Source organism: Botryllus schlosseri, chromosome 13, assembly GCF_051294905.1.
Source record: "Botryllus schlosseri isolate E-star chromosome 13, Bs_hap1, whole genome shotgun sequence".
NCBI classification, from domain to species: Eukaryota; Metazoa; Chordata; class Ascidiacea; order Stolidobranchia; family Styelidae; genus Botryllus; species Botryllus schlosseri.
Window position 1 is genome coordinate 16,025,175 of NC_137248.1, and position 24,350 is coordinate 16,049,524.

The 24,350-nt window shown below is 40.6% G+C and overlaps 1 protein-coding gene and 2 long non-coding RNA genes across 4 annotated transcripts in view; all 3 read left to right on the top strand.

The window, feature by feature from the left end:
* The window catches only part of LOC145453215 (uncharacterized), a 184,652-nt gene that overhangs the window by 52,101 nt on the left and 108,201 nt on the right, over positions 1 to 24,350 (top strand). The window lies entirely within an intron of this gene.
* On the top strand, positions 19,308 to 20,564 carry LOC145454774 (uncharacterized). The gene is made up of 3 exons (XR_013920226.1): positions 19,308 to 20,038; positions 20,101 to 20,298; positions 20,370 to 20,564. It is a non-coding gene; the product is annotated as an uncharacterized LOC145454774 (long non-coding RNA).
* On the top strand, positions 20,568 to 24,232 carry LOC145454773 (uncharacterized). Its single transcript, XR_013920225.1, has 3 exons — positions 20,568 to 20,763; positions 20,826 to 20,902; positions 23,393 to 24,232. It is a non-coding gene; the product is annotated as an uncharacterized LOC145454773 (long non-coding RNA).

Consider the following 24,350-nt stretch of genomic DNA (forward strand, 5'->3'; position numbering starts at 1 on the left):
AATTCATTAGTGATGTAACAATGGAGGCTAGGTAAAACTAACAATCGTTGAGTGATCGGTTAACAATCCGAATTTATACCAAATACGGCGATTTAGTCGACATCGATTACTTGATGACTTGAAATTGACTCGTAAATTTTGCTTCGAGTCACGAGTCAATCTGCATTTTTGAAGCGTCGAGTCAAGTCAAGTCAAGTCATTTTTACAAAGTGACTCGAGTCAAGTCTAGTCATACGAAAACGGTGACTCGAGTCTGACACGAGTCAAGTCATGACTCGAGTCATCCCAACACTGATAATTAGTCAGGTCAAGTGCGAACATGAACCGTCTTGAATCTTTGTTCCGTACGCCGGTTACGCAGTTACCACACTTCAAGTCACAGCTCACCGGCAGACCTTTCGTGGCACATACGTTAAAATCACTGTTGTCGTGAAATTCATGTTACCGTACCATCATTAAGCTACTTGTTTACGTTGGAAAACGCCATTGTGACGTCATCTTGATAAAAAGTCGCTTGCAGCCCGTGCCCCACCACCCGATATCGTCACGAGCCAGGAGCCACCACTGGCATTTTGTACGAGGTGGCCGCCACCTCGTAACCTCGTAAGTCGGCGCCTATGCCCGTATATACGATTATTTTCGCTAAGAGTGAAAGTTGCAAAATATTCTGAAGAAACTGTGTATTGAAGTCTCAGTTTTTGATCCAATGCATTACAATTTATACTACAACATTTTATATTCCGTAAAAACAAGACAGGAAAGTCAAAAATATTAATCAAGTTCCGGTTGCATTTTTCCATCGTGCTTAATTCAAAATAGCGACGTTCACGATAGTATCCAAGGGTGGAGAAGTGTGCAAATATTTGTTCAGGCACATTGTACCCTTCGCCACCTGAGAGGCGCAATCTTTCAACGTTATCCTTTTGCAGCGCAATATTCGCCTGTACAACATTACCAGCCGATATCGTAGTACACTGCGAATACAGCATCACTTCCTTCAGCAAGCATATTTTATGTACAAATTAAATGTAACACCATGGATGTTTCTTGAAATGGATGGTTCAAACCTAATGGTCACACATCAGTTGCGCTTGACCGGGGTCAAAATGGGCTCCATTGGCTTTCTGAGTCAGTCTCAGGTATTTGGAGAAGGTCAATACACATTACACATAGGCCATTGGTTTTCAACCTTTTTATCATCGCGGACATCTCTTCGACCGTAACGAACCTCCGGCGACCCCCTCAAGTTTCCGTTCATAATTAGCTCAATTATCGTGCAACCGTCATATGTCTAACTGTCTTGTGCAAATATTAACTGTAGGATTGTGATAAGCAGCAACTATATGAGTTTTGTTGGAAATGCAGCCCTATTAATTGTCATGAGAATCCGTGTATTCGATTTGATATGAACGAGTGCCGAAAATACATTTCCAGAAAGATAGTTGGTGGCGAATGTAATATGAACGCTTCCGGTGACACCTTGTGGTGTGATCGTAACATATATTACACCAAAATTGAGAATCAAGGTTTTTGAAGAACATATAACGTCCAGCCTTGTCATTTCTATCGAGCATCTCACCTTGAAGTTTTTCTGGAATAGTGGTTATGTATATCACAGAAGAAAATGGATTTCGGGGGGAGGTTTCAATTTTTTTATTCGGGCAGATTAGAAAACAAATTCAGAAATTCTATTTAAAACGATTTTTATCTAATATTCTGATACTGACAACTTCAAATCCAAAATGCTTCGAAAACCTTTCGAAGTCACCCGAACTTTTCATTTTTCCATAAACCCCAATATGTTTGTATCAGTGCGCTATTGGCAATGGGATATTTCATCTCAGACGATCATTTTATTGATGTGAGTACTGAAGGCTGAGCAATTATGAAACGAGACTGTCCCATGCTTTCAATAATTTGTAAAAATTACAAATTAGGTTATCAATTATTTCACAAATTTAGAGGTTACGCGGACCCCCGAAAATGCTCCGCGGACCCCTGGTTGAGAGCCACAGACAGATGCCTACCCGATTCATATGCTTTGTGGTCACACGCCTATATTTGCTGGGATTGACCGTACTGCAGTGGTACCTAACCGCGGCTCTCAGAGCCGCATGAGGCTGCAAGCTATAGCCTCCTTGCGGCTCTGATTGACCTCTGAATATGCCACAAAAATTTAATAGACAGCTGTTGTTTGTTTCATGAATAGTTATAGTCAATTTCTGTAAATGAATGCTAAAAAAGGGATGAAAGTTACGTCTAAAGCCGTTCAAGACCGCTTCTGGAAAACGGTCATCTCCAACCGATCTTGAGACCATCACAGCAACGACCTATTTGATCTAGTCGCTGGAAAGCGTTACCTCGTATCGGGTGCTGATTCTAATACAGAATAAAATTCAAGCTATATTCATAACTCATATTTGTTGTAGTCGTATTCTTTTGAAAAATGATTCCTTTTAACAATGTCTGCCACGCATGTTAGTTGACAGCACGGTATATCGATTTGTTGACTTTTTAGCTTTGCTAAAATGTTAAGTATGTACAAAATATTAGGTGCGGATATTTCAATCTTGCGGTTCACGGCGTCTATCAAGTTCGAAAAGTGGTCCCCGCTACCAATGTTCGGGGACGCCTTGGGTAGACAGAATGAGGAAAAGGGATTTGTGTTGGAATTATCTTTGTGTTATTATTCACATCCGCGTTCACGAGAAAACTCTCCTTACACATTTTGTTCGCATTCCCAACAACATTTTAGGTGTTATCGACATCCGTAGGCTGCTTCTTTCGTTGTCGTTATATCATCTCCCATTACGAGTAGTCCTCTTGCATAAACTTTAGGAGGCATGGTGGCGTTGATGGTTTGCGTTTTAAGTCGGCTAATACGGAATCATAAAAAAGAATATCGATCTGGTGTAAATGACCATTGCAGGCGAAAAACACCATGACTACCACAAACAACAACAATGGTTTGCGATACTCATCACAACACTTTCTTGACGACAGATCGCGGATTTATCATTTTCAAGGGATTCATTACAAAGATATCCGAAATCAGTGGTTCTCAACCTTTTACACCTCGCGGACCGGTAAAATTTCAAAAAATATTTGACGGACCGGTGAACTTTCACAAATCGATATCAACCCGAAATGCAAAGTATGCCGCTGTTTTTTACAAGTATATGGAGCTTAGAGCGTGATAATTAGAATGTCTTAATTATTTTCATGAGGGCATCCACGTGATTTTACGGTAGTGAGTCTGCTGAATCGAGATAAAATTGCCTTTCCAGATAAACGTGCTACCGCCGAGAGTAGTTTACAGTCTTTCGCGCCGGTGGCCATGGTTTTAACCGACCTCGCCAACTCGAATAAAATTCTTCTCTTTGGTAATATCGAGAGATGAAGCGTTTCAGAGTAGAACCAAGCACATTGTCGTGCTATGCCTTGCTCATTTCCCACTACCACCAGACGTAGGCTACTCTGGCTACTACAAACACAATACACCGCGCAAAAACTTTTGGCGCTATGCGACTATCCACAAAATCCAAGCCGAAAAAGCACTTAGTCAGCTCACCCCTAAAAACGTTGGACTTGGGCCCCCGCAGGGCTTCGCTCTCAGACCGACAGTTGGATGGATGTTTTCACCAGTAGCCTACTTGTGAGCACATTCATTTTACTCTGTGAAAGTTAGAGAGTCTATGTAGCCTAATCGGGCCAATAGCGAAAAGTTTCGATCATTCATGACTGAATCGGTCAATGATATCGGTAATTGTATAGCCTATATATCGCTATAAATATTTTATCTTCTCAGAATAATCAGATTTTCCGGTACATATGAGGAAGTGTCGTCGTAAATTTGTAAATAATGAAATTCGTAATATAATTACACATATTCGGGCGAGCCTGTTGAATAGTTAGTTCGTTGCATTTTGTGATTTACTGTCTGTTATATAGTGAATAGATATTGAAATCGCCCAAGCGTACTAAACTAAAAGCTGCACGGGATTCTAAATTGATAGTACTTCACGGCAAATATTCTTTGTCTGTGTGAGGGCATTTGACGTACGTGGTACAGATTGCCAGGACAGCAAGAATCGCCGCCAGCCATTTAGACGCCTATAGACAATTAGACATACATATATCGACGTTTTCGGTCAACGAAGCGCAGTACTTTTCGACACAATTTTCGGAGTCCAATGTTAGTCTAAACCTAATTATGTGTGGTGCGTTATGGCGTGGGAATGTCTGACGACGAAATGCCTTTTTCTATAAATAATGCGCATTTCGTGGAGAAGGGCAACCAATAAGCAAAACAGTTCATAACACTAAATCGCGTGAAGCGTGAAAAGACATTGAAAAACGTTGGAAAAAGTTTTATAAATACTATATGATTTATGTTCAATTGCGACATAATTTTTGGCCCCATTCAAGCTCGGACCTTCTCCAATTGGGGGTTGTGGGGTGCCCCAGTCACGGTCCAGCACAAAATTAATGAATCGAAAACGAATGATCGCTCAAACTGTGCGGCCTAGCAAGTCAGCTCGTACCTGTCGCTCGCATGTCGTCAAATGAACATGTTTTCAGGCCTAATGTTACCTCATGAAGTTCTGAATCAGTTTAAAGTTTGATGTCTAATCTATTTCGTCAATGGACAAGCCTTCAACATATTTCATCTTGAAATTAGGGTATGGAATTGTAATATAACTGGCAGGAAAATCGGACCGGCGGTTAAGAACCACTGATCTAATCCATCACATAGCTCTTTGTTAACATACTAGAAATAATTCAATAGCATATTTTTTTTATCACTACTTTACATTTTGCGCCAGACGCAATAAATGTTGCGGTAAAAATTCGTATGGAAAAAAAATGTTGCACTATAAAATCCATACAGGGCCTACGCTTTCCCCTATCTCAATCTAGACAACAACACGACATTCTCCGCACTGAAAAATCCACAGCATCGGGTTCCACACGTTTTTTTTTCAGACCTGGTTTTACGACCTGTGAATCGGTTGTCAAAACATTTCAACATCCCCAATACAGCGGACATGTGGATTGCTAGAAAGTACGACGTTTTTGTTGTTACTAACTACCTGCACCCAAAGGAAAATGGCGAGATTGGAGTAAATTTTTGAAAATTTCAGTAATGCAGTCAAATTGTTATTATTATGCAATACATGGAGTCTAAGTCAGATTACAGAATTGCAGTAGATGAAGAATTGGCAAGGGTTATAGAGCAGAGGTAGAGATGATTGAAAATGAAGAATCGAAATTACAGAAATGATGCTGTGATTCACTAGTATAATTTTAGTCCAGCGGTGCATTCAACGCCTTCCGAAGAATATGCACAATTCCCAATAACGTGATCTTTTGAATCATGTAGAATCGAACGTTACCCGGAATCTTTCGGATATGTCTCATGAGTTTTTTGCTTACGACCCCTGTAGCGCCAATGACTATCGGTACAATGTTTATTTTGCATCGCCACATTTTCTCACATTCCATTTTGAGGTCTGCGTATTTGGACTGCTTTTCTGATTCTTTTTGTTGTATATTGTGATCAGCTGGGACAGCCAATTCAATGAACAAGCATTCTCTTTTCTTTTTTAGTTTGATGATCATATGCGGGCGGTTGCTTCTGATTTCGCGGTCAGTTATAACTGGTACATCCTACAGAATTTTTACCTGATCGTTTTCTGTCACTGGTGCTGGGCTGTAATCGTACCAATTTTTTGTCGAAGTGGTGATGTTAAAATGTTTGCATGATTCAAGATGAATGTAGTGACCAATCCTATTGTGTCTCCATGTGTATTCGGTAGCTGCAAGTTCACCACAGTCGGACATGAGATGAGTTACAGTTTCATTTTGGTTGTCACATTCTGCACTTGCCGTCCGTGTTTTGCTTCAGAATTTTTTTGCGATTGTATTTTGTAGGAAGCGATTGGTCTTGTGCTGCGAAAATGAATCCTTCGCTTGCCGGTTTCAGACCAGAGCTGGATAGCCAGGTCCACGAAAGCTCGTCTACATGGGGCTGTGAAGTTAACTTCTGGTGCTGTCCATGAAGAGGCATTGACTCCCATATCGTTTCTCTCATTTTGAGCGTTGCATATTTGTATCGAACTCGTGCTGCTTTTGCTATTGTTGTGGGTTTGGCAACAGTGTTTTCAGCAGTGTACAGGTTAGCTGTTTCCATGTTGACTTCTCTGACGTACTTGTCGTGACGATAGCTCAGAGATTTTGTTTTGCGCTGTTTGCCTTCCTGTGCAATGAGTTTGCAGTAAATGCTATCGCTGTTGTTGATGTACTGTGACAAGCCAATGATTTCTGTTTTGAAAGTTTATTCAGTTCCTTGTAGTCCTCGACCACCTTTTTTCTGGGGATGTACAGTCTTTGTGTATCAGATTTTGGGTGATGCATGTGGTGCATTGTCATCAGTTTTCTCGTCTTTGTGTCCAATTTTTTAATTTCATCTTTGCGCCAGTTCATCACACCAAAGCTATATCTCAAGACAGGCACTGCAAGACTGTTTATGGCATTGATTTTGTTTTTGGAATTGAGTTCAGTGTTGAGAATTGATTTGAGCCTGCTAATGTACTCTTTTTTTAGACTTGATTTCATTGCAGCATGTTCAATGTTGTCGCTTTCACAGATCCCTAGATATTTATAGTGATCTTCAGCATTCAATTCTGTTATAGTTTCGTCCATTTTGAAGTTCATGTTGCCAGTGCTGGTGGCTCTTGCACGTCGTATGGTAAGTTTTGAGCATTTATCCAAGCCAAATTTCATTTTTATATCTTCCGAAAACTCATGAACAATTTTCATTTGGTTATTCAGGTCCGTATCGGATTTCGCATACAGTTTCAGATCATCCATGAACAAAAGGTGATGAATCTTTTGACCTTCAGAATTTGCTGCTTTTTTCATCACGTATCCTGTTTCATTTGTTCCCAGCAACTCACTGAGTGGAGCTAAGCTGAGGCAGAATAGAATTGGTGAGAATGAGTCGCCTTGGAAGATACCATTGCATATCTGAATTGTACAGGTTTCTGTTTCTCCTTGGTCATGTTTGATCAACAGTTTTGTATGCCAATTTTTCATTGAATTTTCAATGAATCTGATGATGATCGGATTCATTTTGTACACATGCATTGTTTTCAGTATCCACGTGTGAGGGACTGAATCGAAAGCTTTTTTTGTAGTCTATCCATGCCATGCTGAGGTTAGTGTGTCTCCTCTTGCAGTTTTCAAGAATGGTTTTGTCAAGGAGCAGGTGGTCCTTACAGCCAAGGGCGCCTTCCTTGCATCCTTTCTGCTCAGGCGGTAGAAGATTTTCTAGGTGTTTGTAGCTTCGTTTTGCCAGTATTTTGGTCAGTGTTTTGTACATGGTTGTCACGCATGTTATTGGCCTGTAGTTCTTGGGGTCCCTGGTGTTTTCATTTTTATGGAATAAGATAGGTGATCCCTTGTGTGAACCAGGCTGATCACTAAAAAAATTCAGCTTGCCCAAACTTACTCACGACCTAGGAAGCAGATTACGTCTAACATCATCGCGATCCCCAGATACAGGCGAACGACCCCAAAATTTGGAACCACTGTCTGTGATTGAAGCATCCAATCGGCCTTAATCAACTCTAGGAATATACCGTTAGCTTATAATTGCGATTACAATCAGACTTATTTCAGTAACTGATGGTTATTTATATTTCTTTTGATTGCATTTTTGGCGAGGGTGGTGCCTGATGCCCATACTAATATCATTATACGTTGCATTAACTCGTGCGCGGCGCGAAGAACAACTTTGAATAGAATTAATGTGCTTGAAAATAATATTGTTTATGTGATTTACGAAAAACTTTTGAGCCTGCTTCAAGCCTTCAGAATTCCGGACATTTAAGCATATTTTATAAATTCCTCCCGGACGCGGATTTTTCAGTGAAATTCCGGACATGTCCGGGAAACTCCGGACGTTTGGCAACCCTAGTCTATACATACATTTGCGAGCAAACATTTTCGACCATGAACATTAAAAAGAGAAGGCTGCGTTCCAATATAACTGTAGTCACCTGCGGTCATCAATAAGGGTTTCTATATCCAACATGCTTTAAATTTGAAGTTTGCATTGACTACGATTTATTCCTTGTATAGGTGGATAAAACACGATAAATGTATCGATTCTCCAGTCCGGCCCGTCAAGCACTTCCTTTTCCCATATCCGGCCCTTCGGCCGGAGAAGTTGCCCGCACCTGGATTAATGGAAAGATGTTGCGTTGTCTTACATGTGTGGTATTTGAGTTCGATATTGTATGACCAATCGTCATTGACCATATTAATTGGTCATCTGGTAATTGTTTCGCCATGAGTCAGCAACTTCAAATGTAGCATTTTAAAAATGTCGGCAAGGGCACTATAGATCCCACCAGAACAGTCCTCGAACATAGAAATCCGCAATTGGAGGTCCAGAGCACTGAGTATAGTACTGCTCAGTTATTCATACATTAAGATACATTTTGTGTTCAAAGTCCAACGTTATCGTAACGCGCAATCGTAATTTGACGTTAACAATAGAGTTCTGGTTTTGCAGGCGAACGGGTTGGGTACGTTGATCCCGAAAGAGCGCTTTCCAAAGCAAAAACAGCGAGAACTCTCAACATATCGGCGATCGTCTTCGGTGTTCTTAGTGTCGTAATAGTTGTTGTGTTGCAATATGCTGTGTTGAATTCGAGAAATTAATAAGTGAAGGATATATCTGGTGATGGAAACTTACGAATCCGGGCATACGGCACAGGTTCGTTCCGCGATTCAAAATGTCCCTATGCAGCGTATATCGTTTTCCATTGTAAATAATAATTATTGCATTTTCTGATTGCGTATTGCATGGTGATATTCCTTTCTCGAAGTTGCCAATCCATATCTCTTGAGCACTGATTTTGTAAATAATACATTCACGCTTCTAAAATTGTTGTGTTTGTAGAATTATTTCAGAAAATATCCAGTCCTTGCAATTTTGCACGGCCAGCTATGGAGACGCATCGGGATGAGTTGCTGGTGCGATCAAACGTATATTTAAATATTACATCTAGTCCAGGGCTCATAAACCAGGTGTATCGTACACAGGGGTCGGAAATCCCGGCAAGCGTGCCATTTGTGGCACGTGAGATGATTTTTCAGCCGAGCGAGATAGTGTAATGGTGATGCGTCCGGCTTCTTGATCGGTAGGTCGTGGGTTCGATCCCCGGCCGAGTCAGATCAAAGACTCGAAAACTGGTATCCGCAGCTATGCTGCTAGGCGCCCAGAAATCACTGATAGCATGGAGGAGAAAAATGTGGTGGTGCAGATTAGATGACCTTACTATAAAGGCCGTATCGCATCTCCGTCGTCAAAGCACCTCGATGGTGCAGGCGAAAAAGAATACCATATCTTTCTCTCACTTTCATGGAACGCCAAATGTTCTGACGCAAACTATTATAACCTTGCATGTTTTTGCAGAAAATGAGGCAGAAGTTTTCAAAATGTACAAAGCTCGTTGGCGATCTAAAATTATTTCTCAAATCAACATAAATATAGTCCTATAGAGCAGATTTTACTTATCTTGTAATTATTTTCGGCGCTTGCGCAATTTATTGGACCTAATGTCTTGATTATAATGTGGGAACCCCCAATAAATAAATTAATATGTATACATGAAATGTTTTTAAAGCTATGCATAATGTACACAAATGAGTCAACCGTATTAGCAGTCATGAAAGAACGTCCATCGAATATCGTATGAAACCATTTGGACACTTTAGTCCAGAAGTGTTCACTGTACACTGTGTACAGCCTACGGGAGCGCAACTTATGAACCGGCATTCCGGCGCTGAACGTTTTCACGCTCTAGAAGACACCTCCTAGACATAAAGTGTCGGACAACATGTGATCATTCGACTCTTGTGCGGTGTGTGCGTTGCCAAAATGATTGGTGGCGATAACACTTTGAAGCAAAATAACCGCCGCATGCTAGCCAAAACGTTCGACATTGATATGTCCTCTGTCCAGGCGCCGAAATGACTATCGTCGAATAGTCCGGTGCCCGCAGCTTGAGCCTCATGTCACAAATGAGAGCTTCCGCGGAAAATAATGAATGTGGAAAATGCGGAAAATGTGAATTTGGAATCGTGTTTGTCTCGCAGAAGAAGATATTCTTTGAGTTTCGACTGGTGGCCAAAGGGATTCCTAGATATCTGGATATCTTTGCTGGTGGCAAGCAATTCCAATTTATCTGGAGAAACGACAATCTTTACCTAGGGTTACCATATTTTGGGAATCTGAAAAGAGAACACTTTTCAAATATTTCTAGATTTACAATACCGGAGTAAAATCCGGAGAAATCGGTAAATTTGATACGACTTTGTAATTGGTTGACTAATTTTTTTTTAAAGTCAACTTTCTGACTCAACTCCCGAAAGTCCCGCCGGACCGTCACTTGAGTACTGATTTCCTATATCTCTGTTGAATTTTAACATACATTTAACAAAAACTTTCATAGAAGAGGACAAATTCTCAGAAAAGAGGACATTTGGCGTCCTCCGACGACACAGAAGATCCATCATTGCGCGGCTGAAGATGAAGCCGATAGGTCAGGTGCGGTAGCGACCAAAATTCATTCCCTTCGCGACCAAAATTCAAGAATCACTGACGTAACTGATGCCGTTGCCAGCTGCAGAAAAACGGCTGGTGGTGATGGTATTCCTTGCTTGAAACGTTGAATATTAATAAATTGAATGTTTGGAAGCCAAGCTGGTACAAAATTAGACATTTTTTGACATTTTGGCACGCTGCACACAAAATGTGGCCGGCCCCTGTCGTACACCTTAGGGCCGACCTAGGCAAAGTGCGGCCCGCGGGCCAAATGCAACCCGCGGAGTTATTCTGTGCGGCCCGCGAGAAGAAACCTGGAATTCAAAACATAAACCCTATTTTTTAATGTTGCTGCGTGGACTAAAACCATTGGCTGTACAAGTTGAACCGAAAATTCGTTTACTTTCAAGCCTGTTCATTAATATGCGGCGATTACGCAACCTACGTACCTCGCATGCGTAATCCAGACTCAAAATAAGGTCAATGTGGCAAATTATGCCGTAACAGTCAAAGTCACAAGAAGTCACCAAACCATCTTCGTTGGCATTGTCACATTACGCATTACACCAGTGGTTCTCAAACAGGGGGTACGCCTACCTTGGGGCGGGAAAGCATCTGAAGGGGGCGCGAGGCCGCGGTCAACTGAAAATAATTTTCGCGCTTCGTCCTGCGGTAGGCTAGTTCTAGATCGCACCTATATAATGTACATAGTCTATTCGAATAATTCGATGTAATAGTGTTCTACTTGTTATAAAAATTAGTTATTTTACAAAAAACGTAATCTTTAGTACATTGGATAAAGAAGTTTATCTCTACTTTGTAAAATTCAGTGTAAAAGTGTTCGGTGCTTCAATATAATCAGCATTTATTTTACAAAATCCGTAGTGTAAATGACTTTAGTATACCGAAGTATATTTTATGCTATGAATTGCATAGCATTTTATGTGGGCAGTGTTGCTTTCTTATTTTTGACTTAACGCATAAATAACCCTAAGGTCACGAGTGTTGTTATACCAATCGGACGGAAATAACTTTGGATACCTTTAACGATGGTGACTAATTTTGCTGCGCCCAAGTTTATCTTCTAATCTATTCCTATTGTTATAATTAGGGCAAGTTTTTGTTGCAGTTACATCTGTGGAAAGTTGCATTTAATTTTGACAAAAGTTGCAGTAAAAAGTTGCATTTATTTTTTCACAAAAGTTGCACTGAAAGACCACATTTTGCTCGATTGATTAAAAAAATAAGGTCAACTTTCCGACTCGGCTCCCGAAATACTCGTAAGAGCGTTACTTCAGTTCTGATTAACGGTATTTCAGTCGAATTTGGCCGTGTAATTCACCAAAATCGAAAATGCTTTTATGAAAAATCGAAAAAGTTTCATGAAAAAAATGGATAAAAGTTGCAAAAAGTTGCACTATAAGATTCCTTCAAACAGCATAAAACAGCGTTCTACATATCTTCCTAGTATTTTGGAAGCTGCCGGAGGCTGTAAAAAAGAGTTGCAAAAACTTGCCCTATAGTTATAATCTTTAGATTCGCGTACATGCGACTAATTTGTTTATTACCGCTGGGGCCGCGTACATGTGTCGGTTGTGTTTGCATCATCATAACCCTTAGAGAACCGCACGCCTGCGGCTAATTCGTTTCGATTGCTTTATCCTTGGGATTCGCGTATAAGCGACTAATTTGTTTACGACTCTTCAATCGCGTACATGCAACTGATTATCGTTACAGCCTTGGGAATCGCTTGCCTGCGCCTGATGAAAATAAGTCGTGAAATGCGGAGGCTGCGGAAGTCTTAACCACGATCTATCTACGTTCGAAATTGTATTTATAATAATTAATTAGTGATGATTTATTTATCAAAGCGTCATCACAACGCTCGCGAACATGCATAGTCCTAAATACATACGAAATCAAGAGTATCACATAAGCTTGTATTATCCACGAACATACATAGTCTTAAATACAAATAAAATCATGCATAGTTGATTCGGCCAAGTTTATGCAGAATTTGAAAGCTAGAACGTCCTTATTTCTCGGAAGCGTAGGACTAATATTATCAAGTCTCATTCCCGAAACTTAAACGTTCAAACTCATATTTTTGAATAAATAATTAGTGATGATGAATTTATTAGAGAGCTACCACACTCTTCGTGAACATACATAGTCTTAAATACACAAAAAATAATACATAGTAAATCACACGCAATTTACGCAGAATTTGCAAGTTACAATGTCCTAATTTCTCGTAAGCGTAGTCATTAATATGATCAAGTCGCATTCGCTGAATTCAAAAGTTAGAATCAGTGTTCATATTCTCAAAACAGCCAAGTCCTCGCGATAGTCTAGTGGTGATCGACATGAAATTATGTCCAACCAAAGTTAGTTCAAATCCAGCAAGGGTTACTTTTCGAGAATGTAGCCTCGGGGGTGTAGCCTCCAGGTACCATTACTACTGTAACGTATATTGGTTTTACTTTGAGGATCACCACCCTCGCAAAAAATGCTATCAAAAACCATCATTTGCTGAAATAAGTCCATCTGTAATCTCAATCATAAGATTACGGCATATTTCTAGAGTTGGTTTGGATGATTTAGTCAGAGACAGTGGTTCTAAACCAGAGGTCCCAAACACGCGGCCCACGAGACCATTTTGTGCTGACCGCGACGGCATTTTGGATTTCGAAGTATTCGACAATATTTAACTACCAATTTTTTTTAATGTGAGAACTTAGAATTCTGTTTAAAACTACTCCAGAAGCCTGAAACTACTCATCAAACTTCACTAATACATCACTTTCAAAAGTTACCACGCAGCGGAAGAGCAACTATTACGTGACATGACTTGTTTATGATGGTGAAACATGACCCGTTGATGATTCGTGACTGAAAATTGTGATTTGGACTTGGGCGCGACCTTCTTTAGAATTACTCGTACTCTACTCGTCGCATCAAACGTTACAATCAGAGAAGGACTGTTTTGACTCGGAATGCCGTGACTTGGTACAACTATGCACGCAACAAACCATGGTGTCATGTATGGTGTGGACAAAAGCAATTCTTACGGCTCAGTGAAATTGGTGTACGTCACTGTTTCCATTTGGTCAAAGGCAATTTGACGATAATTTTTGACCAGCTTGCCCAGCATTAAATTTGATAAAACGGGTATCAATCGAAAGCTATCGCGGTACTGCTCGTGGTCCTGGAACGCCCTTCCCAAATAAGCCTCGAATGTTGCATTGTAAGTGAGTTTAGTATTGTGACGCAGCAATGACGTCTGCTGGGAGCCGGTGAGGAGCACCGCAAGCTGCAAGCGTATTGGCCATTGTTGCACAAGCGATTGAGCATTCACACTCTCACTCTCGTGCGCATTTGCTCCTGAAGTGCCCAGACGGTATGGTTGCGTCACAGTTCCCAACTCGTTTACAATACAACATTCGATGCTTATTTTGGGGAGTTCCAGAACCATTAACAGAATAAATAAATATATTTTCGCAATCAGTACCGTGGTAGCTTTCCATTGATGCCCGTTTTATCAAATTTAATGCTGGGCAAGCCGGTTAAAAATTACCGTCAAATTGTCTTTGACCAAATGGAAAGTGCGACGTAAACTAATTTCACTGAGCCGTGAGATTTGCTTGTAGCCACACCATAGAGGACACTATGAACAAACTATCAAACTGGTATGAGAAATAGTAAAATATCAAAAGATCGCAGCTTGCGTGGCGTCCGAGTCAACAAAAGTGTGTACAACTGTACATTCAATACGGCCGTAAACCAAACTTTACGCTGATTGGTCGAGAGACAATGGCCATGGATACGGCACAGCAACTGTGGACGCTGCATTTACCTAAGCCTAGTTGGCACTACGATGTATTCCTATAGACTGTACAAAACGACAAGATTACAGTTAAATGTTTATTTCTTCATCAATAACAGAATTAGGAAAGGAAATAAAATATTTAGTAACATATAATAAAATATAATGCTGAAATACTGCTGTGTTTGTAAATGCAGTGCCACTAATGGCAATGAACTGGGGAAGAACAGATATTTCCATTCTTTTCCTTCGAACGCAAGGGACAGCAAGGCTTGGTAATGCAGAGTAAGAAGGCAGGACTTCAAGCCTACTTCCACAAGCTTCATTTGCTCCTCATCGTCGACCTCACTGCAGTTGCAGTGACTTAAAAAGCCCAGAAATCTCAGTGAGCCGAGCTGCAACTCGGCAGCAAAAGACCCGATGAATCGCGAGCGAGTGCATGAGAGAGTGGAAAGAATGTCAAAAACAAGAAAAAATGCATTGATCAGTTCAAATACTGTCATGTCGTGGAGCACAAAGCCTTGAACAGGCTAAAAGCACCAATGTTGTGTACAATGAAAATTTGGTCCTACCACTTTTGCAAGGAAGATTTTGCTGCTAGTGCATTATAAATAGCCTACACCAATACACTTTAGAAAATCACTTCTAAAGAGAGTTGCGATTACCAGTCACAATCTCCGTGGTTAGGCAGAAAATACGCGCATTGCAAAAAGGCGGACCTTGAACTCCATGCCGTGTCAATTCCGTCTTTCTCCAATGTTGTGGATGCTGCACATGCAAATCCTACATTGCTATCTGGTGATCCTGATCTAGAATCTCCATCGTGTAGCCTTGAAATGGAATCTTCAAAGCCATCTCCTGAATCTTAGGGTTAGAAGCCAACAAAGTTAGTCATATGCAGATTAGCTACCTTGCCCACAGGACAACAGAACAGAGAGAATGTGCAGAATGGGGTAAATACATAGGGCTCTTCGACTCACAAGTAGCAATTTTGCCATTTTGGTAGGGTTTTCGACTGATTTGAGGGGACCAAGACAGCAGGTACTCCATATCCACCATCTCTTTTCAAATCACTTCTAGGGCAGTACAGTATAAACAGGGATTCAATATTGTGGGGGTTATCGCACGAATAAAGGGCTATTTAAGACTACTAAGTAGCATCACTCATGTGAATGTAGCAAAGATTGGTCTTGTTCTTTTTCCATGTGGATATCTGAGTGCTTCACCTGATGGAGTGATTCTAGCTGAGCAGATCTCATCTGCAGTTGGTGTGCTTAAGGTAAAGTGCCCCTGGAAATATCGTAGCAACACAGTCGATGAGTTTATGAAATTTGAACATGGGAAGAAATCACAGAAAAACAGTTTTCATTTGACTGCTGCTGGATAATTACAAGTAAATCACTCTTATTGGCATCAAGTTCAGGCCCAAATGTATGCCGCAAATAGCCCTACTTCTTACTCTGCATTACCAAGCCTTCCTGTGCCTTGCGTTGGAAGGAAATGAATGGAAAGATATGTTCTTCCCCGGTTCATTGCCATTGGTGGCACTGCATGTATAAACACAGCAGTGTTTCGGCATTATATTTTAGTTATGTTACTAAATATTTTATTTTATTTCCTAATTCTATTATTAATGAAGAAATAAACATTTAACTGTAATCTTGTCGATTTTATACAGTCTACACCAGGGATGTCAAACATTCGGCCCGCGGGTCGCATCCGGCCCGCCAGACGATTTCATCCGGCCCGCGGATCAATTCTGAGTAGATTGAAAAATTCTTATATTTTGCAGCACATTTGTGAAAAATGTTGAGATTTTTTGCAGCGAATACTTCCGAGTTCATAGGCCCCATTATAACTACTCGACTACGTGTGTTTTCTCTCTAGATATCACTAGCAACAAGTCGGTGAAATTGACATCCAATTTCAAGAAGACAAAAAGTGCACACTAAGTTCAAAGATTTATAAAAATATAGATTAAAAAGTAGTTATTCTCAGAAGCAAAAACGCCAATGTGGAACCGTTTTATGCAGTTTACATGGAAGATATGTTAGTTCCACAAATGTATAATTGAAATATATATGGTCGCATGCACTGCTGTGTCACTTTCGACCCAATATGTATCCCCAGACACGAGAGAAACCGGACTCGCAGTTTAATAATAATAATAAACCTAATCTCAACGTCCGCGTTTTCGATTAATTATCTTGTATTCATCACAAAGCACATGCAGGGCTAACGCCAGATTACGACTAAATCAAAGGGAGTATACTGGGCCTATATGCCAACTTGTATCGTGGTTAAAGCCACTGTTTTAGCGATTCAACTAACTTACTAACTAAGTAGACAATCATCGCATTGTTGTCAATTACATTGTTCGCGCTACTTCAAAAAAAATGATCCGCGTATCATCTATATATACCTTCAAGGTATTCGTGTGAAAAGTAAGAGCACGAAGTAACATTTTGGAATCAGTTGACTGCCAAGTGTCGCGCTATTGCACTGTCCGAATATAACGGAGTTTGTTTAAAAGTATATCAGTAGTTTCACTTGTCCTTGTCCGAGACGAATTGTTGCTACTTTTAAGCAATTTCGAGCACGAAGTAACATTTTAGAAACAGTTGACTGGTCTGGCCCGCGAGCGATTTGAAGGCTTGAATCCGGTCCGCGACGCAATATGAGTTTGACACCCCTGGTCTACACGGCTATAGGAATACATCGTAGTGCCAACTAGGCCTAGGTAAATGCAGCGTCCTCCGTTGCTGCGCCGTATCCATGGCCATTGTCTCTCGACCAATCAGCGTAAAGTTTGGTTTACGGCCGTATGCCGAAACAGGCGAAGAAAGTGCAGGAGAGAAGTGAACGCAACCGTTCTGACACTACAGTGAGGCGGCACCTTTGATGTACAAAAACTGATCGCTCTCGAATTCAGAAGATCGATTGTTCTCCATTCCATCGGTCGGCCAGCGAGATTGGGTCAGTGTAATTAACCAATGAAATTACGCTTGATTATCACGCGGCTTCACCGCACTGTAAAAATAATTCTTGTAAAATAGCTTGTAACGAGCTAATAAATGCTTGATACAAGCTCGATGGAGCTTGCAAATGCCAAATGCAAGCATATAACAAGCTGTCATAGGTCGGTGCTTGTAATTGTGCTTGTAAATTGTTTATATTTTCTGCAAGAAGAATGAACAAAAATAGCAGTCTGAACTCACTCAAGATTCGTCACAGACACGATAACACACCCCAGACACCATAACACACCACAGACATGCCCAGACACGATGTCCGAGTGTCAACACATAGTTCGCACACGCCCCCCGACATGCCCCCGACATGTCCCAGACATGATGTGCGATCGAAAACGCAGTTCGAACTTACTCCAGACATGCCTCAGACATGATGTCTTACTGTCAACGCATTTCGAACAAACCCCAGACATGTCCCAGACATGATGTTCGAGTGTCAACAACAGTTCGAACACACCCCTGACATGATGTTCCATTAACAAAGCAGTCCGAACCTATCTCCAGACATGCCTCAGACATGATGTCCGAGTGTCAATACAGGCCCAACACACCCCAGACATGCCCTAGACATGACGCAGACAAGATGCTCAAATGTAAAAACGCAGTCCAAACACATCCCAAACATGATGTTCGATAGACAACGCAGTCCGAACCTGTTTCAGACATGCATCAGTCATGATGTCCGAGTGTCAACGAAGCTCGAACACCGCCCCCCCCCCCCCGTCGACATGCGCTGACATGTCCCAGACATGATGTTCGAGTGTCCACTGCGCTACAAATACCCCCTAACATGATGGGTGATTAACAACGTGGTCCGAACCTATCTCCAGACAAGCCTCAGACATGATATCCGAGTGTCAATACAGGCCCAACACACCCCAGACATGCCCTTAATGTGTCCCAGACATGATGCTCGAGTTTCATAACGCAGTCCGAACACATCCCTACCATGATGTTCGATAGACAACGCAGTCCGAACTTACTCCAGTCACGCCTCAGACATGATGTCCGAGTGCGCAGTTCGAACACACCCCTGACAAGCCCCTAAGATATGTGAGTTGAAACGTTGTTCAAAAACACTCAGACATCATATCCGGCAATAGGAAAATGCACAAGACACAAAATACGATGCGATTCCAATGTTGCTATTTTTCATTATCATCCTTTTGGTAATTATATTTCAATATAAACTCCCAATTCACCCTGTTTGCACAAAATAAATCCGCCGGTTTTGGTTGAGCGGTTTATCAAAAAGGCGCGAGATCAATACGAGGAAGGATTAGGATTTTAAATAATCGCAATTATTAATTTTTATCTGATTCAAGAACAATGGATATCGATTTTAGATTAATTTTACGATCAATATATGTAGAAATGAACTTGAAATGTTACATAACTTTACACTTCAACGTGTTATTCGGATCAGATGCCTACCTTTCATTGATTTGGACTTGGATTTTAATCTCGAGTTCGTAACAGGATTTGGATTTTACAATATTATATCCGCCCATCTCGGCGCGAACGCGAATGGCGAAACCAGCCAGTTTTATGGTGGTGCAGGTTTCTTGCGTTTTGGTTTCTTCGTTTATTACAACTTAGGATGAGTCTGTGGCTGTGTCCTACCGAATGCTGCGATGGGGTAAAGTCGTTTCCCAGTAGAAGATCCTTATTATCTCACCTGAGGCGGTTCCACCGAAACGAAAGTAACGAATAGTAAGTGTTTTTTCCACCGACTGTTTGACGGTGTATAGCAGTTGCCTTGTTTGTAGCTAGCGCTTCCTTTTGGAACCAGAATTTTGTCTCGTAAGTGATATTTCAATTGCAGGAGATATGTGCAGTGGTCTGCGGAATTCAGAACTCGTGAATGATCTGGAGCCCTCTACATCTGTAACTGATACCCCATTGAGGGATGCTGAAGACTGCACTAAAAAGGGTAAAAGACAGTCTGACAGCAAGTATCAGGTGTGCCTATAGGGTATACCTGCTTATCTGGAGAACGAGGTGGAAAAAATACAGTCAAAAAGCGCCTTGAGGCAAACTACAAGAAGAGCAATTGTAAACCATCTGTTCAACGATCTAACGAAACGCTATGGATGTGTATTGGCTGTTAAAGTGATCTGTATTCTAGTGCAGCGTTTTTCAACGTGTGGGAAAGTACGGCACTTGTTTGACTTACGACGCAACACTAATCGTAGCTTTGACAATAACTTGAATTGGGTGTATGCTATCTTTCGCTGAACAATCATCATATTTTCGTAATAACAGTTCAATTAGCGTAAAGGGCCATGCACACTAGGTTGGTTCTGTTAACTCCTGATTCACAACCCAACGCGCTGTGACAACTTTAACTCTCCGTACTTGCGGTATACTGAATAATATATACTGGGAATTACCTGATACCAATTTTAGCGCATTCAGCTTGATTATGTAACACACGTCCACTTTTCATTCAGACTTCAAGTGCCGCCGCTAGTAAGAACACTGGTATGTTCAGCTCTAGTGACAAAATATCCCCTTCTGGGATCAAGCTTGGCAGATGAAGATCCTTATCTTCCTCCATATGTGAGTTTTGAAACATGAACTATGGAAGTGCTACACTCAATAAAATCATTAAAATATTTTAGCACCCTTGGAAAAAGCAACTCAATAACAAAATTTGTAACGCACGTCGGAAAGTAGAAGATCCAGAAGATCCGGTTCTCATCGCAAAAAGAAAAAAGTATGGAAGGACTGGTCCACGGAGACGGCTTCATACGGAAGAATCGGACGCGAGCAGCTCACGATGCAAGAATCCCCGAAATTCTAGCATTCTTGCTAACGAAGTATGCAATTACTATTTTCGTGGCACATTGGTCGGAAACCACTGATTCATATCATCAATTTAAAATTTCAGGTCGGTGAATCTTCAAACAATGAGGAAAGCTTGAATGAACATAAGTCATTCATATTATCGGAATCAAGTTCATCTAACCCAGCCAAGGGAAAGCTGATGAAAGCAATGAAAGCCACTTTCAAAAGTCGTCGGTTAGACATAGAAGTCCGCAACATGCAAACTGCTGACATTCTTGTGGAGTATCCCGTTCTTAAAAATTCATGTTGGGTAAGAAGCAATATCATTCGTTTGATTTCTGTTTAACAATAAATGAAAATGTTTCAGCTATTGGAAGAAATGAAGCTGATTAACAATGGTCTAGATATTCTGGACAAGATCCAAGAATTTAAATTCCCCAAGCATGTAACAAGAGTCAAGTGGAATCAATTGCCAACCAGCATTACAGATGCGATAAGTACGATGCTTCAATTATACAAATTGCTGGACAACTCCAAATAAGATTTTGTGTTTTTTCAGATTCTGCAGATAATTGGATGGTCGGTTTACCTGCAATGTTCAACGAATCCTTTGACAAATTCTTGATTATTAACCAGGTTCGTACCAAGTACATATCAACATTGCATTACTATAAAGTAAACTTTACTGCGCTGATATGTCAGTAAGTCATCGTAATTCTCTAAATTAGTTATAATGTCAGGTAAAATAGCAAGGCCAATCAAAATGACATTAGGCTGACCGCTAAACTTGATGATGACGACTTCGCCTGTGTGCTCGCAGCGAGATCGTCGGCGATGAAACTTCGCACAAAACGATAGAGGCATCTTCACCGAAACCTATGATATTGCTATGTCTAAAAGCCGAATAATCCTGTCCTTGCCAAATGTGCCCAATGGTATACAAAGGCAACCCCCAATATAAGCAAGTAAAATATTTATTGATCGAATTCATTCATTATCTTTGAAAAAATTTTGCGCCTATCATGACCAGGACATGAATGCACACTAGGGCTCTTCAAAAATGACTTTTTTTCTCAAATCGTACTGGCGACTTGATAAAATAGTTAGGTTACCTAATTTAAGCCTACACACAAAATTTGGTTCAATACCAGCCAGTAACCGCTTTGCTACATGAGAAGAAAATTTCTATTCATTATATAAAAATAAATAATGAAAAATTTGAAAATTTTCTGTTCACCCCATGAAAGTGTTAGGCTGTCTATAGAAACGATGCTCACCAAATTTGGTTCAATTCCAACCAGTGGAAGCGGAGTTATTGCCGTCGAAAAATTTGGATTTTAATAAAATAGTATTTACGGTGACCGATTCTGTGTTTATTTATTATATTCGTGCTCACCGTAAATACTATTTTATTAAAATCCAAATTTTTCCACGGCAATAACTCCGCTTCCACGGGTTGGAATTGAACCAAATTTGGTGAACATCGTTTCTATACACAGCCTAACACTTTCATGGGGTGAACAGAAAATTTTCAAATTTTTCATTATTTATTTTTATATAATAAATAGAAACTTTCTTCTCATGTAGCAAAGCGGTTACTGGCTGGAATTGAACCAAATTTTGTGTGTAGGCTTATATTAGGTAACCTAACAATTTTATCAAGTAGCCAGTACGATTTGAGAAAAAAAGTCATTTTTGAAGAGCCCTAATGCACAGTTGCACAAAGTTTTCATGACATAATTTTATCAAATTTAAAGCGTAGTTATGTAAGTCTTGTTTTCAACGTTACCACATTTAGGTGGCCCGCGCAATGGTTACTAAATCTTGTGTTTCCCTTTATCCTAGGGTTACCATATTTCAGAAACCCAAATTCCGGACACTCTTTAGCGCCCACTAGTGGATTTCAAAATGAGTTATGTCGTCACACTAGCAAAGCTTTGCTCAGAGACCAGAGGTGCTGGTCACGATCCGCTTCAGGAGTATGTGGCTGTGTGATGTGTAACCGGGACCGAAAGCACATGTTTACAGCCTCCTTACACCCAAATATACAATAATTTTGAGGCCACATAGGGTAATCGATGTAACTTCTGGGGGGTGGGTGCTTGCTATATGAATCTGGTTCATATATGCATCTGGTCGTTAAATTATTTGAATGAAATCTGTCAATAACATTGGTCGTTCCATATATTACTATATAGATACTACTCTCCGCCCACATGATCAGAGTTAGCGTTAGAGCTGGTGGACGATGATGAGTTCGAAAATACTGGGAGCGTAATTGCACTTCGTTAAGTCATGTTCATGTCCTATCGATAAGGTTGTTTATCATCCTTATGCCGGCGCGCACCACGGAGCTTTACAAACACCAAACATCCAGTGGTTTCAAACCTTTTGTGGTCGCGAATTCATCTCCAATTTGAAAATGTTCCGTGGCCCAGAACAACATTTGACTAGCAGAATACTAAAAGACGTCAACACCTTCGACCAGACTTTCTCACGGGCTATTTTGGAAGCTGATTACATCCAACATATTCGCAAACCTCAGAATAAAGGCAGATGACCCCCCCCAGTTTGGAACCACTATCTTTGAATAAGGCATTTAAACGGTTTCAACGATTTCTAGGAAAATACCGTTCTCCTATAATTGCGATTACAAGTAGGCCTATTCCAGTAAATGAAGGTTGTTTATATTTATATTTTATTGCAGTTTTTGCGAGGTTGGTAGTCTCCATATTAAAATCAATAAATGTGATAGTAAATCGCGCGCAGCGCGAAAAAAAATATCATGCATCAGCATAAATATTCCGAAAAAATATTGTTTTTATGCTGATATATGAAAAAATTATGAGCCTACGTCAAAGTCTTCAAAATTCCGGACATTTGGCATATTTTAGAAATTCCTCCCGGACGCTAGTTTGAACAGTGAAATTCCGGACATGTCCGGGAAATTCCGGACGTATGGCAACCCTACTTTATCCGAAAAGGTTGGCCACCACTGTTTTAAGCAATGTCATAGTCATCATTTTGACCTGATACGTCAACCATTATTCTGGTAGTAATATACGCTATATAATTTCATACTCTCCTTGCCTTTCAGTATACAGTTGTGTGCCCTCTTTGTTTCAGGATAATTCAGCATCACCCTACCCAATCATACATCTTGACACTCAAGAAACCAAGTGAACGGTGCACTTCGACGGGCTAGTGATAAATGACGTGGTAGATTTTACATATGCTTTGGCTCTCATTCTGTCACTGTACTGGGTATTCAATATCCAGTTCGCGCGTGGTGTGAATAACACTCTACATTTCTTGTCCATCTGCATTGCAAAAATCAAAGGGCTGCGTATGCCGTCTGCAGTCGCTTTAATGTGTGATAAAAATTGATGTGCAGTTTTGAAATTCAGTTGATCATTGATATCCAAATTGGTCCGTTATGAAGTAGTTTTGCCTTTTTGGGATGCTAAAGTAGATTCTGCGTTAAGTGATTATGTTTTCAGCATACTTCATTACTTGACAGTTTTGACGCCGTAAAGTATAAATAGTCATGGAATAGGTTTGTACTGGACTTGATAATTTACTTTCAAAACTACACGAGATATTGTCAAACAATTCATCTTCTTCAGCAGCAGCATGCTGTCTTTAGTTGACACGCTCATGAGCTTGCCTTAAAACCTTTTACCTCTTCAATATTATTGCTTTTTGCCTGAATATTCGAGTTAGCGTGCTGGGTCTTCTGCAGGCCGAGTCATGCAAACATTGTTTTTGCACAATTGCCTTTTCTAGTGCTGCTGTTTATTGTCCATATACTGTGCTTAAGCCTGTATATATTGCCTGCTGATCTGCTGCAGTTGTTAATTGGCTGTAAATAAATGAGCCTTTTGCTATACATTTGTTAACAGTCATGGCCACCGAATGCACTGGGTCTTTCCGCTTTATAGTACTGCCAGTGCAGGTGCAAGATTTAGGAATAATGAGAGAGAGAGAAAAAGAGATTACAAGCTACGGGCTTGTATTCAGGTAACAAGATTTAGCTTGTCAGCTTGTAACTGAGTTACTAGAAAAAGCCTGTAAGCTTGTAATC